At 48.5% G+C, this 18,595-nt stretch overlaps 1 protein-coding gene across 2 annotated transcripts in view; it reads left to right on the plus strand.

Annotated features, from left to right (window-relative positions):
* CPEB4 (cytoplasmic polyadenylation element binding protein 4) overlaps positions 1-18,595 on the plus strand; it is a 260,218-nt gene that overhangs the window by 178,814 nt on the left and 62,809 nt on the right. The gene's annotated exons all lie outside the window — the stretch shown is intronic.

The following is an 18,595-nucleotide window of genomic DNA, read 5'->3' on the forward strand; positions in this document are numbered from 1 at the left end:
GCATGTCGCAAACCAGTTGGTGTTTTTTCTCTTTGACAGGGAGCAACCGGCCTTGCATTTTTCAGTGTGACTGATATACTTAATATTTGCATCACAGTTAGTGAGGCAGGGAGTTAGATTGCCACCTACCTCACAATATTAATGAGCTACCAGGCATTTTACCCACACTTTCTTTTGAATGCAAGCACAGTGATTGAGGTGTGCGAGGGACTGGTCTCATCCCCTGCATTTTCATCCTCTGGTTATCAGCGTTTTATTGTAAAATTATCACATGTCCCTTGAAAGGCATCAGGAAGCATACAGTGGTGATAACCTAAAACACTGTCTGCCTTCATGAGGAAATCCTCCGCGATTCTCAAATAGGAAGCTACCACACTCAGACAACTTCCCCATTAAAAATCTGCTAACACGCCAGAGTCGGTTGTCGGTTAGTCAAGTATGCCAACATTTTGCAACTGGAAAGTGGGAGACTTTGAAAAATAAATCAGGTGAATGTATTTTACTCCTTGCCATATATTGAAATGGAGGCTGTTTTGGCTAAAATAAAGCCATTTTTTGATTTATAAAATCGGTAGTCTCCTGCCTAAATAGGGTCTGTTGGCATGTATGGTAACTGATCAATTACAGGAATTCCACTCGGCTAGGAGGGTGGCAGGTGGGGTGGGTTAATAGTGAAGTCCAAGCTCAACTCATTCATGCACGATAAGTTATGTGTTTGATAGAAGAATGTTGGCATATTTGGTAGTTTGAGCTAATTCTTTGAGTTGTCCATGTGTGGTGGCTTTTCATGGCTTTGCACTCATTTTTCTTTTTTTCTGAAAGGAAATAAATGGTACTGGAACGAGAAATCTGCATGTTTTTCAAGCTCAATTTTGCAACTGACTTAAAACCAAGAAACCTGCGTGGTCCGTCCGCTTCACAAAGTTTAAAAAACAGTTGCTCCCAAAAGCAAGCCTTAATAACTTAGAAGCCAGGCACTGACCTTGGAACATTGTTCATACGAAAATGTATTCTTGTGTACATCAGACAACTACAAAGGCAAATATTGTGCATGATACTTTCCAGGACTAAGTGAGACACTCCAGGAAGTAGTTGTTTTGAAAAGGCGTCTGTAGTCTTCCAAGAGTTAACATATAGGCCTGTCTATGCAGAGTTGCAGATACACAACAATTAAATCCCGGGGCGGTTTTTCAGGTATGGCTACTAGTGCTCAGGTGGTTGATTTTAACACATACTTCGTCTGCAGAATTTACGTTGTTTGCAAAAAGTTACAGCGGGTTGTGTGCAGTAGTGCTAGAACAATTTTCAGAGTGGCGGATCTGCCATCAATGTTACCTCAATGAAGTTGTAGGGAATGTGAAAAATCCAAGTAAGAACAAGTGTAACAAATGAGTGACGTACAGTCAGGAGGAGAGAGGGAGGGATGTGGTTTGTAGCTGGTGGTGCATTTTGGGGCACACTGGTGCATATATATTACTATTGCATGGTGTGATAACGCACTATCATTTACAGACAGCACATTTTCCATTGAAGTGGCCACTTCATTTTCACAGCCGTAGTTCTACTTATAAAACCAATGTAGTGCACAAACCAGTGTGTGGAAATAGGATTTCAGTAACTATCATTTACGCATCACTAAGTAAAGTGTCTTAATTTGTTTTTATCCTATTAAAAATGGGAGCGCAGCTACCATTGATGCAGCAGCCCTGGGGACCAGAGACCTGAGGGCCCATAGAACTATGACGGTGGTTGTATTTTACCACCCCACAGCTGTCACATGAACCTTTTTTCTGGTCTTGCTTGCATCAGGGCTCATGGCATTCTTGCTATTTTGATTTTAAACCTTAGCTCCCATAACTCTTCAGAATTACAAAAAAGTACTTCATTTGTGCTATCTTAAGTGGTGATATATTTTGAAAGATTTGTACAGTAGATTGCCTCATAGTTCACTTTACATAGCTTGCTGAATTTGTAGTCCGAGAACGAAAAGTAAACACCAGTCTCCACTTCAAACTTTGGCTGAAGGGCAGTCTGACATTTGACCTGTCTTTGAACTCGTAGCAAATTTGACTAGATAAAAACAAAATAGAAAGGTATCTTTGCTACTCATTTACCCTCTGAACTCCAGTATGGTTATTTCTGGGGGGTTTGTAGTAGCCCCCGCACCTCTATTTTCAGCCCCTATGGTTGTGTGATTTTAAGTTAAATGCTGGAGAAAAGGTGGATGATCCTATGCTTAAAGCGCTGTTTGTTCGGATTGAGTTAGAGTTTGGGGGGGGAGGGACCCTATATGGGCTTTTATATTGCTTAACTTCATGTGGCCTAAATAAATTATTTAAAAAAATACTTATGCACTGTAATCTTGCAAACGGGAACGTGCCCTTTAGTGAAACGAAATAACTACTTGCACTTGCCACGTCAGTCGTTTTTGGCCGCTACAGGAAAATGTCATGTAGAAAGCTGATAAATACTGGGTGAGTTTAGTTTTTCAGCAGCTTGTATTATTTTTTTACATCTGAAAGAAACACGTTAGTTAGATTCCTCACCTTAGAATATCCCCAGGCGTCAGACTGGATCCGGAAGATTTTTCGTCAGCAATACCCCTTGCGCGTCGCTAGGCGTCGTCTGCGGCTCCGCGTCCGTCGTCGGCGTCGTGCGCCGGAATGACGTCGTCGGAGTACTTAGACGCCGCCCTCGCGCGCTGACATCAGTTCTTCTTTTTTCCGCGCCAGTAAGCGCAGATCCGGGAGAGCTACCCCTTTTAGTCTTTTTTGACTAAGTTTTTTGATCCTTTTTGATCTTGTCTCGACTCCGGTGCCGGTAGGATGCCTGGTTTTAAAGCCTGTGCTGACTGCAACCGCTTGCTGTCGGTTACGGACCATCACCGCCGGTGCCTTTACTGCTTGGGCCTCGACCACGACGCAGCGTCGTGTTCGGACTGCAAGGCCCTGACCTCGAAGGCTAGACGGGAGCGGTCCCGTAAGCTTCTCGAGCTTCGCCACTCGGCTCCGCGCCCCTCTCGATCCCGGTCCAGGAGGAGGTCCAAGGATCGGTCGCGGAGCCGCAGCCATCATCGATCGTCTGGCTCCAAGTCTTCGGGTAAGTCGAAGCACTCCAAGAAGTCCAAGAGGCGACACCGCTCTTCGGACTCCCCTCGCCGGTCGCGCGACTCAGCTGAGGGTCAGGGTGGTTCCACCCCCGCGGCTCCAGCGGAGCCGCAGGCGCCGCGAAAGTCCCCATACTCGCCGGTCCCTGGGACTGACGCGACGCCGGCGGAAGTCAGTGCCTTCCTCTCGGCCATGAGGAACCTGGCTCCGCCGTCGACGCCTGCTGGCGCGCCTTCGGGCCCCGCGGACCCGACTGGACAACCTTGCCTGCCGGCGGCTCCGGCGGCGTCGACGGCTCCGGCCTCGACGCCGCAAGTGCCCGAGGGACCCGTTCCCGAGTCCCCACCGACGCCGGTCGACCTCGTCACGCCTCCTCCGCCGGCGTCGACACCGGTACCACCTCCGATGCCGGCTCCGCTCGGCGTCGAGCCCCAGTTCAGCCCCGCTCCGGGCCCGGCGCCGTTACGGCGTCGATGGACGCCACGTTCGGCGCCGCTGGAGACACATTATGTCTATTGCCCGGCTCCGATCCTTCCTCCTGCATACCAGCAATCGGATGACGGGGGCGAATGGGAGGGATCCGGGGATCCTATGGCTGTTCAGGCTCAGCTGTCACAGGACTGGGCAGATGAACTGGGGGAGGCCAGTGGTCTGGATACCTCTCCAGACACTGTATTCATCTCTCCTCCGACTGTGGCTTCAGAGGAGGGGGCTGCTTTCTCTGTGGTGCTGCGCAAGGCGACCGCAGCCCTTGGGCTCGAGCTACCTGCCGTGGCTGTGAGGACTAACGTACTCACTGAGGTGCTTCAGTCTGCAGCAAGCTCCACTGAGCCTCTGCTGCAATTCAATGAGGCCCTCATTGACGTTCTGCAGGGCACCTGGTCCAAGCCCTCCACAGTTCCTCCTGTGGACAGGAACGTCGCCAGGCGCCACCGCCCTGCTCCGGGCGACCCCAGTTTTCTGTCCCAACACCCTACCCCCGAGAGCCTGGTTATCCAGGCCTCTACCTCCCAATCCTCCTTCCCGACCGCTCCACCGGATCGGGATTCCAAGAGACTGGAACAGTTTGGCAAAAAGCTGTTCTCCTCCCTTAGTTTGGGCCTGCGGTCCTTGAACACCGCCTGTCTCTTGGACCGTTATTCCCACTCTCTGTGGGATACGGTGGAGGACGTGCTGCCCCTGTGTCCGGAGGAGGTCCAGACACGACTTACCCAGGCTCTGGCCGATGGGAGGGATGCAGCACGACATGCTATCCGATGTGGGCTTGACACTACGGACTCGCTGGGTAGGGCGATTTCTACCACGGTGGCGCTTAGACGTCACGCCTGGCTGCGGTCCACGTCCTTTTCGGGTGATGTCCAGAGCACTCTCATGGACATGCCCTTTGATGGCACTCGCCTTTTTGGCGAGAAAGCGGACAGTGCGCTGAATCGCTTTAAGGACTCCCGGGCTATGGCCAAGTCCTTGGGCCTCTCGGCCCCGCGGTCGCAAACCTCCGCCTTTCGCCCCTTTCGTGGCCAAGGAAGGGGTGCCTCCTCACGTACACCTAGCCACCAGCCGCAGAACCAACCTGCGCGCGGTCGCGGACGTGGTTTCCGCCGAGGCGGTTCTGGAGGTCGACGCGGTCAGCCCACATCCACCCCGGCAGCATCCGCCTCAAAGCCTTCCTAGTCCGAGCTTTCAGGCCCATTCCACGCCAGTGGGCGGCAGAGTTCGCCATCACCTGCTCCACTGGCGGTCCATCACATCGGACAGGTGGGTGCTGCAAATCGTCCGAAGGGGCTACTCCCTCCCCTTCGAGACGACCCCTCCAGCCATGCCACCGCAGCACCACCGTATCTCGGGGGATCATTTGAATCTTCTCCACGAGGAAGTTTCGGCCCTCTTGGCCAAGGGGGCCGTCTCGCGCGTTCCGAGCCCGGAAGTAGGTCGTGGTTGTTATTCCCACTACTTTCTGGTTCCCAAGAAGGGCAAAGGGGGCCTACGCCCTATCTTGGACCTCCGGAACATCAATGCCTTCCTCCGGAAGGAAAGGTTCAAGATGTTAACTTTGGCTAGCTGCCCTAGACCCGGGAGACTGGATGGTAGCGTTGGACTTGCAGGACGCATATTTCCACATCCCCGTCCTGCCGGCCCACCGGCGTTACCTGCGGTTCACGGTGGGTCAAGAGCACTTTCAGTTTACCGTGCTCCCCTTCGGCCTCACCAGTGCCCCTCGGGTGTTCACGAAAGTGATGGCGGTGGTCGCAGCTCATCTGCGCAGATCAGGGGTTCCAGTCTTCCCCTATCTCGACGACTGGTTGTTAAAGGCGGGCTCGCCCCAGGCAGTCGTCTCCCACCTCCAGACTACGGCGGATCTCCTGCATTTGCTGGGATTTTCCATCAACGTGCCGAAGTCACACCGGAGTCCCTCTCAGAAGCTCCTCTTCATCGGAGCGGTTCTCGATTCGGCGCAGTTCCGGGTCTATCCACCGGAACAGCGGGTCCGGGATATTCAGGCCCTGATTCCCATCTTTCGGCCTCTATCCTGGGTTTCGGTCAGGCTAGTGTTGCGTCTTCTGGGGCTGATGGCCTCCTGCATCCTACTAGTGCATCACGCCAGGCGGCGCATGCGGGCTCTGCAGTGGGACCTGAAGTTTCAGTGGGCCCAGCATCACGGCAACCTGTCCGACCATGTCTTGATCTCGGAGGGCACTGCACAGCAGTTGCAGTGGTGGCTCACGGACCGCGATTGGGTCAAGGGCAAGAGCCTCTCCCTTCCCCAACCGGAGCATGTCGTAGTGACGGATGCGTCCCTCCTGGGATGGGGTGGCCATAGGGGAGAGGCGGAGATCAGAGGCCTCTGGTCTCCGGCGGAGTCTCGTCTCCACATCAACCTGTTGGAGTTGAGAGCGATCCGACTTGCACTGAAAGCCTTCCTTCCCTCTGTCAGGGGAAGTGTCGTGCAGGTGTTCACGGACAACACCACCGCCATGTGGTATTGCAACAAACAGGGCGGGGTGGGGTCGTGGACCCTTTGTCAGGAGGCTCTGCGCCTCTGGACATGGCTGGAACACCAGGGCGTCACCCTAGTGGTTCAACATCTGGCGGGCTCTCTGAACGCCAGAGCAGACGAACTCAGCCGCCGGTGCATGATGGATCACGAATGGCGTCTGAACTCCGAAGTGGCGCAAGGTCTCTTTCAGCAGTGGGGAGAGCCTTGGTTAGATCTATTCGCCACCGAAGAGAACGCGCAATGTCAGCAGTTCTGCGCGTTGGAATTTCCAAGGCGGCACTCGCTCGGCGACGCTTTTCGTCACGAGTGGAGTTGCGGTCTGTTGTACGCCTTTCCGCCTATACCACTTCTGCCCAGAGTGCTGAAGAAGATCAGGCACGACCGGGCCCAAGTCATCTTGGTGGCTCCGGATTGGGCACGAAGGTACTGGTATCCCGAGCTACTCAGTATGTTGACCGATCCTCCGATACGTCTGCCCCTTCGGGAGGATCTTCTGTCGCAGCAGCAGAGGGCGGTCCTGCACCTGAACCTGTCCAGCCTCCACCTCCATGCGTGGAGATTGAGCGGCGGCAGTTGATGCCATTTGACTTGCCTCCTGAAGTGTGTGATATCATTCTGGCAGCCAGGCGTCCCTCCACAAAGACGGTATACGCCTGCCGGTGGAACAAATTTGTGGCATGGTGCACAGCAAAGGCTGTGGATCCCCTTTCCGCCCCTCTTTCTGAGGTTCTCCTCTTTCTTCTTTCTTTGGCCCGGCAGGGCTCTGCCCTGGGCACCTTGAAAGGTTATCTTGCTGCCATCTCTGCCTTCTTGCGGCTTCCTGATCAGCCTTCTCTTTTCAAGTCCCCTATAGTTACACGCTTTCTAAAAGGCATTACTCACACGTTCCCTCCTGTCCCTTTTGTAATGCCTCAGTGGGACTTGAATCTTGTTCTCGCATTTCTAATGTGCGCTCCCTTTGAGCCTCTTCATTATTGTCCTCTTCGTCTGCTGACGCTTAAGACTGCTTTTCTGGTAACCATCACCTCGGCTAGACGGGTGAGTGAGCTCCAGGCTTTATCATCAAAGCCTCCTTTTCTCTCTGTTCATCCGGACAAGGTTGTCCTTCGGCCTCGTCCCTCCTTTCTTCCGAAAGTGGTGACCCCCTTTCATCTTGGGCAGTCTGTCACCTTGCCCACCTTCTTTCCGCCTCCGCATCCTTCCAAAGAGGAAGAGAGGCTCCACCGTCTGGACCCAAAACGTGCGCTCTCCTTTTATCTGGACCGCACAAAGCAGTTCCGGGTGGACGACCAACTTTTCGTTGGATACGTGGGTGCTAAGAAGGGGAAAGCTGTGCACAAACGGACCATCTCTCGGTGGGTCGTTTTGTGCATCAAAATTTGTTACTCCTTGGCAAAAAAGGACCCTCCTGTTGGGCTGCGCGCCCATTCTACTCGGGCCACGGCGGCTACTACTGCTTTGGGACGGGGTGTCCCTTTGCAGGACATCTGTCAGGCGGCAACGTGGGCTTCGCTACACACGTTTGCCAGGCATTATTGCCTTGACAGCCAAGTCCGGAGGGGATGGCTTCTTTGGCCGTTCTGTCCTCCAGGACTTTCTGGTGTGATCTTGGTTCGCAGACCCACCACCGGGGATGGTATTGCTTGGGTATCTATTCTAAGGTGAGGAATCTAACTAACGTGTTTCTTTCAGATGACTTACCTTCGGTAACAATGTATCTGTAATTAACATTAGTTAGATTCCTCACCGACCCACCCATCCTCCCCGTTCTGCGAACTGACATCTAGGGTTAAGGTTATCCTTTTCAGGCCCCTAGATTTTATTTTTGGCACCAGTGTCGGTCTTTGCATGGCTCTGCGTTCCTGGCGCGGAAAGCTATGTACAAGAACTGACGTCAGCGCGCGAGGGCGGCGTCGAAGTACTCCGACATCATTCCGGCGCACGACGCCGACGACGGACGCGGAGCCGCAGACGACGCCTAGCGACGCGCAAGGGGTATTGCTGACGAAAAATCTTCCGGATCCAGTCTGACGCCTGGGGATATTCTAAGGTGAGGAATCTAACTAACTAATGTTTCTTACAGATACATCGTTACCGAAGGTAAGTAACTTGTTCTTTAACGATAAAGAAACTGCCTATACAAAAGGTGACAAGTTAATCCCTTAACTGCTGGGGCTTCCACTGCCCAGTGTGAAACCCTTTTTTTGGCTGTTTGCGGTAGTTCACGCTTAGGGCTCCATAACTTTTTATCCACATAAAGTATCTATGCGAAATTTGTGCCCTTTTTTCCAGCATCTTGGTGATTCTCAAGGTACCTAGAGTTTGTTGATTCCCTTGGAGGAGACCGAGAAAATTGGCAAAATATTGCTAAATTTTGAGTTTTGGGGGAAAAAATAGGAGAAAAAATGCTCCGGATAAAACTGTTCTTTTTTTTTTCTTTCTTTTTTTTCCTAAAAAATTGCATTAACAGACAAGTTTGCTGTGCTAATCTCACCGTCTGCCCAGCTTTCAGGAAAATGCAGAGCTGAATTTAAAAAACCATTTTTTTTTTTTTTACCACAGTTATGGCACTTTTCAAAGAGGCAGCCCATTTTTCATATTTTTTGTGCTCTCAACATACTTCCAGTTTGTGATGGAAACCAGAGTGAAACCCATGGGTGCTCCAGAAAAGCTTTAGATTTCTTTAAAGTGGACACAATTCCAAATTCAGCAAGGGGTCATGTATAGATCACTCAGTTTTCCCAAATAAACTAACTGTTGAAATGAAGAAATATTGAAAATGAGTAGGAAAAAAATTGCTTTTTATGACAACGTTTCAATCTGGAATGTTTGGTCACGATGGCCAATTTACAAAAACAATGTACCTATTTAGTTAGCTAGACTCTTCTGAATGAGGGGTTATATGTGGTTTGTAGGTTCTCCAAGAACCTAAGGTATCCAGAGCCAACAACTGAACTGCACTGCACAATTGTTTTTCATAATGTACCAAATATAGACCAATTCAGATGGTGAAATATGTAGAGTGGAAAATGGATAGCAAGGAAATCTGTGTGATTCTGAAATGGGCACTAGATACAGAGTTTAGAAGCAGTGGCTATTTGTACATCTTTGAATTTGTGGGTACCTGTATAGCATATCAATGATTTAGGAGTTATTTTTTCAAAATTTCTTTTTTCTTAAGACACTTACTTACATTTGCAAGGCACAAATGCTGCAAAATCTAAATGGTAAAAATAAATGTTCTATTAGTCAATGCTCCCACATGACTGCCGATAAAAATGGTACTTCACTTGTGTGGGTAGGCCTAGTGCTCATAACAGGAAACGGCCCACAACACAACATAGATGCTCCACATTTTTCCATTGAAACTGACCACATTTTTTCCAATGTGGGGTAGGAGTTGATTTTTGGGCCCCAAGCTCAGCGGCACCTAGGGAAACCTAGCAAACTTGCACATTATTGAAAACTAGAAACCTGGGTGATTCAAAGGTGGGGTGACTTGCATGGCTCTCACCAGGTGTTTGTTCCCAGAATTTCCTGCAAACCTCAAACTTTGACTTAAAACCCTCCACATTTTCCTCACATTTCTGTAATGGAAAGTTCTGAAATTTGTGGGGAGACGTCTGGAAAAGCAGGGTCCTTCAGCAACGTGACAGGGGATCCACAAGAATTGCCTTGGCAACCTGTTCTCTCCCTTTTAGGTGTGCCCCAAGTTAAATATGGTGCAACTGGCATGTCAAGCAGAAGTTGACATTATGCTATCACAAAGCGACTCACGGTTCCCAACCTGCATATTCTGTGGGGTTCAAGGGAATCATCTCTTCCCAATCAGTCCAATCTATTGTTGCTCCTCTGAGGCATTTCACACCTATCGAAGACTGACCACATTCTGAGAGCTGGCAGAGGCTTATACTAGTTAGCCTTCCGACAGTTCAGTCTGGTACAAGGTTACTTCCTAAATGTTCTTTTCCCTTAATATTTATTAAACATCCAACTTAATCATTGAATTGGATTTTTTAATAACTGTGAAAAAATTTTTTTTTCATGTTAGGTCCATTCCCGGTGTACAGTATTAGTATAATAATATGTACTCTAATTTTCTATATTTGAAGGTTAGGCCTGTTGGAGAAAATAGCTTTTTGGACCTTATTTCTGCAGGGACATGGTAACATTAATTTTCTACTTTCCCACTTTTAAATACCATGCACCTTGCCTTGTGGCCTACAAGGTCTACCTAGGGGTAACTTACTAATATTTAAAAGGGAAGTTTCACTTGTTATAAAGGGCTATTTGAACTAGTTGCACTGCAATTTTACACTACAACAGTCCGGTTACACACGATAGGCCTGAAGCCATGTTTGCACTGCCAATATAGTGAATGGCACAGTCTGTACTACAGTCCACTAGTGGCATGTAACTCCCAGGGCCTGGGCACTCTTCCTACACCATATACTAGGGTCCTGTATGAAAGATGTATGTGTCAATTAAGAAAAAGCCAATTCAGCTGTGTTTAAAGGGGGAGCGCAAGTACTTGTCCTCCTGGTTAGCAGGGGTAAAGTGTGTTCTAAAGCCAGCAAAGGTGTATGGTCCAGCAAAAGGTGAAATATTTGTGGAGACCACTCAGAAAAGGTGCATTTCCTACTATTAGGCTGTCACGCCAATTTCTTGGACAGGAATCAGTGTCCATAATGACTTAAATGGAGGTAGTCACCCCCATTCAAGTTCCAATTATAACTGGTGCGTCTGCAGATTTATCTTTCAGAGATGTGGTTTGTCCTCTTGGGACTCACTGCATTGTGACGAACGTGACTTGCCTAACTGGATAAGCAGCGTCACAATATATACTACCCAGATCTCATCAATGACACAAACAACTTTAACAATTGGATCACCACCTACGTCAATGCCCTGGCACCCCTGAAAAACACCAAACCTTAAAAATCCAGCGAACAGTAGCTGGTGCAACTGACTTCAGGGAGTCCTAGAGAGTTTGCAAATAACTTTAAAGGAAATGGAGAATCGCCCGAGGAACAGCATGGTAACCTCTATCCATCGAGGAAACTGCAGGAATAATGAAAACAGTCCACTTAGGTGTGTGCTCCGGCACAGCCTTACCACACACCTACTCGACTTCGAACCATCCAAGACGCAGCCTTCAAACTCCTCCTCGACCTCCAGCCGAGATGCCACAGTACACCACTCCTCAGAGAGCTCCACTGACTGCCGCTGCCAGTTCAAGCTTCTCACACACTCATTCAAGCCACTGCACAACACAGGCTTCAGCTCCACCAACCGACCAGAAAACGTACCTCTGCATCATTCTCACTCGTGTACACACCCTGCATCCACAAAATGAGAGGCCGATCATTCTATTACCTTCTGGAACAACCTCCCCCAACCCATTAGGACCTCCTACTCACTTCTTGAATTCTGCAAGAAGCTGAAGACCTGGCTTTTCAATTAGTCTGACTGCGGGATATTCAATCTGCCTGTACTCCGGCTCAACCTCACCACACACCTACTCTTACCTACTCAGCACCTGGATACCCTCAAGGGTAACAAGCAGCGCTCTACAAATCCACATTACATTGATAACTCAGCATGCAGGATAACAAGAAGAAACACTAGGGAAACCATCCATTGTTGAGTGGAGATAGACGTCAAATGCTATCTGTAAGCATTTATGAATAACGTTACTGTCTGTTTTCCTTGTATATTTAACTTGCTGCGTGCATGTAGGACACTTTCAGATGTACGCACATCTCATGAGGAAGCATACAGAATTATTGATGGGTAACAAGCAAGTAAGTCATATTTTTCACAGACCGGGTTCTGAATGGCATCAAATGGACAACTAGAAATGCTGTACTCTTGAGTCCTCTTCTCTCCGCTCATTCTGTTGCTGCCCATGAGCAGTTTTATGGATATTCTACTCAGCCATGATGCTCATATAGTTGCTCTCTCGGCACCTACTGGCGAGTGAAGGAGAGTGCTAGGTAAGATGTCTGCAGTGTTCCTGTCGCCATGATCATTGCGGCTTCCGCTGTTTTCTGGAAAAATGTACGTGTGACGGATATTGGATGAAAGCATGGTTGGAACTGGCCTAGCCAACCTGGCAAGGGTTTGAGGGCGGGGAAACGCCTTCTTGATCCCCATCTGCTGCATCACTGAATAGTGATGTAGTCTTTTGAATCAGACTAGGATGGGTGCCCCAAATCGGACAAATGTTTTTGAGCAGATTTCAGTCACACCATAAACGGATCGAGGCCCGCTGTGCTGCTGGTGTACGTCCGCGCTCTCGACCTGCTTTCCCTCTGATTCAGCCGCAGTCACGCGCTGTAAGCATTAAGTCGGTCTGAGGTCAAATCCCACCCTATTAATAGCCACCGTCATTGGTGACCGTGCCTAGTAGAGAGAGAAGAACAAAGGGCCATGGGGTTTTCGACTGTTTGTCATGACATCAGCAGAAATACGTTTAAGTCTAGCGTCTTATTTTGAATTCAGTTTTTGGCATAGAAATTTAGCCAGGGTTTAGAGTTTGAGTTTATGGTTGTAAAAAGCACGCCGGTTGAAATAGTAGTTTTAATTAGCAACACTAAGTGAACATTCAAAAACGGAGCATGAAACAGAGTGGGTGCCATTGTCTCGTGCTTCAGAGCAAGCCATTGTATTTTACTTAACCCCTTCGCTGCTAGGCCTTTTCCCCTCCTGTGCTAAGCCTTTTTTGGGCTATTTGGGGTAGTGCGCGCTTAGGCCCCTGTAACTTTTTCACCACATTAGGTATCCACGCCAAATTTGCGTCCTTTTCTTCCAACATCATGGGGATTATAAAGGTACCCAGGGTTTGTGGATTCTCCTAGAGGGTTCCCAGAAATTAGTCAAAATATAGCAAAATTTTGTTTCTTTTGTGAAAAATGGGAAAAACGGGCTGCAAATGAAAGCTTCTGGGTTTTTCTCTGCAAATGGTATCAAAAAAGGGTTTGTGGGGCTGAAATCACCATTTCTCTAGCTTTTAGGGAATGACAGAATTTTGTCAGAAAACCAAAATTTTCCACACAGTTTTGGCATTTTTCTGGGACATACCCTATTTTTGCTATTTTTTGTGCTTTCAACTTCCTTCCAGTTAATGGTAGAAATGGGTAGAAAAACAATAATGGATCCTGGAAAGCTATACATTTTTGAAAAGTAGACAAAATTCTGAATTCAGCAAGGGGTCATTTGTGTAGATCCATCAAGGTTTCTTTATAGAAACTCAGTTGAATATAGAAAAAATTAGTTGAAAAAAGCAGCCTTTTGAGTCAACGTTTTCACCTGTAACTTCTTCTAATTATGACATCTCTTAGAAAGCAATGTACCGTTACATCCACTGGACCTTCCTGGTTGTGGGTATATATAGGACTTGTAGGTTCACCAAGAGCCCAACGAACCCAGAGTAAAAAAACTGAGCAGCATTTTGTAATGGTTTTTTTTTTAGTTCTGGGTATATAGCAATTATAGTGTGAAAATGTATACATGGAAAAATTTGTATGAAAAACACCTTTGTATTTCTGAAATGGGAACAAATTACAGAGTTTAGAAACAGTGTATATTTGCACTTTTTCGAAATTGGGAATACTCATACTTGCATGACAATTATTGGTCATCTTTCAAAATGACTTTTTTTTTACACAATGTCTTTCATTTGGAAGGGAGAAATGCATCAAAAATCAATAGGTAATAACAGTTGCTTTACAAATCTGAACTACCCTAAGTCTCCCGATAAAAACGGTACCTCACTTGTGTGGGTAGGCGTAGTGCCCACGACAGGAAGTGGCTCAAAACCTAAGGTGAACACACCACATTTTCACACTGAAAATTTACACATTTTTTGCAAAGAGTCTAGCTGTAGTTTTTGAACCCTAGCCCTGCCGGCACCTAGGGAAACCTAGCAAACCTATACATTTTTGAAAACTAGACACCCAGGGGAATCCAGGATGGGGTGACTTGACTGCCTCCCACCATGGTCTGTTACCCAGAATCCCTTGCAAACGTAAAAAAATGACAAAAAACCCACATTTTCCCCACATTTCTGGGATGGAAAGTTCTGGAATCTGCGTGGATCCACAAATTTCCACCCACCCCGCGTTCCCCAAAGTCCTACGAGAAAAATGGTACCTCACTTGTGCGGGTCGGCCTAGTGCCCGCGACAGGAAATGGCGCAAAACGCAACGTGGTCGCACCTCAATTTTGCAGTGAAAAATGACCCCTTTTTGGCAAAGTGACTAGCTGTAGTTTTTGAACCCTAGCCCTGCCGGCACCTAGGGAAACCTAGCAAACCTATACATTTTTGAAAACTAGACACCCAGGGGAATCCAGGATGGGGTGACTTGACTGCCTCCCACCATGGTCTGTTACCCAGAATCCCTTGCAAACGTAAACAAATGACAAAAAAAAACACATTTTCCCCACATTTCTGGGATGGAAAGTTCTGGAATCTGCGTGGATCCACAAATTTCCACCCACCCCGTGTTCCCCAAAGTCCTACAAGAAAAATGGTACCTCACTTGTGCGGGTCGGCCTAGTGTCCGCGACAGGAAACGGCGCAAAACGCAAGGTGGTCACACCTCAATTTTGCAGTGAAAAATGACCCTTTTTTGGCTAAGTGACTAGCTGTAGTTTTTTAACTCTAGCCCTGCCGGCACCTAGGGAAACCTACCAAACCCAAACATTTCTGAAAACTAGACACCCGGCGGCATCCAGGGAGGTATGGCTTGCGTGGATCCCCCAACGTTTCCTTACCCAGAATCCCCTGCAAACCTCAATTTTTGCTGAAAAAAATCACTTTTTTCACACATTTTGGGGTGCGAAAGTAGTGGCATCACCGGGCTCACACAAATGTACCCCCACCCAGCGTTCCCCCAGGTCTCCCGGTAAAAATGGTGCCTCACTTGTGTGGGAGGCCCAAGTACCCGTGGCAGGCAAGGGCCCAAAACGTAGTGAGGCGACATCAAAATGGCCTATCGCAAAACCACCTGGTTTTGCAAGGGGGGTCACTTAGGTTTTTGGCCCGGTGCGCGGCGGCCATCTAGGGAAACCTACCAAACCCACGCATTTCTGAAAACTAGACACCCGGCGGCTTCCAGGGAGGTATGGCTTGCGTGGATCCCCCAACGTTTCCTTACCCAGAATCCCCTGCAAACCTCAATTTTTGCTGAAAAAATCACTTTTTTCACACATTTTGGGGTGGGAAAGTAGTGGCATCACCGGGCTCACACAAATTTACCCCCACCCAGCGTTCCCCCAGGTCTCCCGGTAAAAATGGTGCCTCACTTGTGTGGGAGGCCCAAGTACCCGCGGCAGGCAAGGGTCCAAAACGTAGCGAGGCGACATCAAAATGGCCTATCCCATATGTCCCATCGCTACGTTTTGGGCCCTTGCCTGCCGCGGGTACTTGGGCCTCCCACACAAGTGAGGCACCATTTTTACCGGGAGACCTGGGGGAACGCTGGGTGGTGGTAAATTTGAAAGTGTACCTTGGCAGAGAAACTAAAGACAAAGATTCCAGCACAACCATCTATTCCTCAAACACACACACATACTGGTTGGATTTGGCACGAGGGCGAGTCATGGTTCAGTGTATTAAATTTTATTAACAAGAGATTTCACAAAAATGAAATGCACTGTCAATAATTAAATTCACAAAAAACCAAACCAATGACTCGCAGCTCGTGAGCTGTAAAGCCACGTCAAGGCACCAACCACTTTACAGGCCATTCACACACCTTTCATACGTGATACAAACAAGACCAATCGCACCACCAGGCACAAAAGCAACACATTACAAAATTCACCAAAAAGGGACAAGGTACACCCTGCTTCAGAAAGACAAATATTACTGCACAGCCATCTAATCCGCAAGCACACACACATACTGGTTGGATTTGGCACGAGGGTGAGTGATGGTTCAGTAGATACAATTGTATTAGCAAGTGATTTCACAGAAATGAAATGCACTGGTAATAATTGAAAGGGCGAGAAACTGAACCATTGACTCACAGCTCGTGAGCTGTAAAGCCACGACAAGGCACCAACCTCTTTACAGGCCATTCATACACCTTTCATACGTGTGAGACATACAAAACCATTCACACCGCCAGCCGCGGGCCCATCACATAACAAAACTCACACCAGCACACAGCGTCATTCAAGGGCCCATCACTTTCACTCCCACACCACCAGCCAATCGCCAGTCCAGGCACACTGCCAGCCAATCGCCAGTCCAGGCACACCGGCAGCCAATCGCCAATCCACGCACACCGCCAGCCAAGCTCCAGTCCACGGACACCACCAGCCAAGCACCAGTCCGCACACACCACCAGTCCACGCACACCGCCAGCCAAGTACCAGTCCACGCACACCGCCAGCCAAGTACCAGTCCACGCACACCGCCAGCCAAGCTCCAGTCCACGCACACCGCCAGCCAAGCTCCAGTCCACGCACACCACCAGCCAAGCTCCAGTCCACGGACACCACCAGCCAAGCACCAGTCCACACACACCACCAGTCCACGCACACCGCCAGCCAAGCACCATTCCACGCAAACCGCCAGCCAAGCACCATTCCATGCACACCACCAGCCACGCACCAGTCCACGCAGACCGCCAGTCCATGCACACCGCCAGACCATGCATACCGCCAGCCAAGCACAATTCCACGCACACCACCAACCAAGTGCCAGTTCACACACACCAACAGCCAAGCGCAAGCCTACACACACCGCCATCACATTTAGGATTTTTTTAGAAAAAAATAAAAACAAATCGCAAATATATACAAATCTTCTAACAGAAAAACAGCAACTAAATACATTGCACTAACACCAACCTTGAAACAGAATCAAATTATCCAAAGAATACAGACCAGGCAGTTGACTTTACCACTCATGAATGCTCCCAAAAATTCTTTTGCGTGTGGTACGCTCTAAAACAGAGAGACACAGTGCAGGATGAGAAGGACCGTCGGGGCAGTACATACGACTCTCCTTCCGCAAACCTCTTCGCCAACAGACTCTACTTCTCCTACTGGGAAAATCTTTTGCGGGTGTGGGAGGAATGTGATCTGGAAAGTGACGTTCTTTCAATCTAGCCACATCCTCCACCAATCCAACTCTAGGAACACTTGCCTGTTCCACTACAACAAGGCTGCCTATTACAGACTCCTGAAACTTAGCAAAAGTCATCTTTGACTCAGGGCAAGAATCCTGGAACACAACAAAAGCATTAAACATTGCCAAGTGGAAAAGATGGATAGCCAACTTCTTGTACCAAATGTAAGCCTTACGAAGAGCAGTGTAAGGTTCCAACCTCTGATCTACTCTGTCAACACCACCCATGTGCCTATTATAGTCTAAAATGCACACAGGTTTGCGCGCTTCAGCGACCTGACCCCAAACAGTCACAGGTGCAGTGCTTTCATCATGGATGGTAGTCAGCATGTAGACATCTCTCCTGTCTGTAAACTTCACAGCAAGAAGCTCCTGGCAACGCAACGCACTGCACTGTCCCCGCACAAGCTTTTGACAAACAAGTTCTTTCGGGAAACCTTTACGGTTAGAGCGGATTGTGCCACAAGCAAGAGTGTCCACTTTGGCCAATTCCCTGAACAACCGCACACCAGTGTAGAAGTTATCTACATATAAATGGTGGCCTTTGTTAAAAAATCCTCTACCAAGTTCCCAAACAATTTTCTCAGTCACTCCAAAAGTGGACGGACAACCAAGGAGGATAATCCTAGATTCCTTACCGGTGTACACCCTGAAATTAGAGACATATCCAGTCCTACTGTCACACAGCATATACAGCTTTATTCCATAGCGTGCCCTCTTACTAGGAATGTATTGACTAAAAACCAAGCGGCCCTTGAACAACACCAAAGACTCATCCACTGCAACTTCTTTCCCAGGGGCATAAATCTCAGAAAATCGATCAACAAAGTGATCAAGGACAGGCCTAATCTTAAAAAGACGGTCACAGTCAGGGTGATCTCGTGGCAACGCTAAACCATTATCAACAAAATGCATCATCCGAAGCAGAAGCAAATACCTGTCACGACTCATGACTGCCGGAAAAATAGCAGTTGCCATCAAGGGACTAGTAGACCAATATGAAGACATTGATGGCTTCCTTAGCAAGCCCATCAAAAAAGTTAAACCCAAGAACTTCTTCATCTCTTCAACATTTGTGGGAGTCCACCGGGTAGCTCTAGAGTGTGGCTTAAGACTGGCACTGTTGTCCCTCAAAAACTGTTCGGCATACAAATGAGTCTGCTCAACAATCTCTGCCAAAAACACATCGTCCATAAACAACTGAAAAAAATTTACCGGCAAAAAGTTTTCAGTATTCACTCTAGACCCTGGAACACCAGTAAACTCTGGCAATGCCGGCTGCACCATGCCAGGGGCAACCCAGAGGTCATCACTTTCAAAGGGAAGCCTTGCAGCCCCAGACTGCAGCCC

The sequence above is a fragment of the Triturus cristatus genome, chromosome 7, assembly GCF_964204655.1.
Source record: "Triturus cristatus chromosome 7, aTriCri1.1, whole genome shotgun sequence".
NCBI classification, from domain to species: domain Eukaryota; kingdom Metazoa; phylum Chordata; class Amphibia; order Caudata; family Salamandridae; genus Triturus; species Triturus cristatus.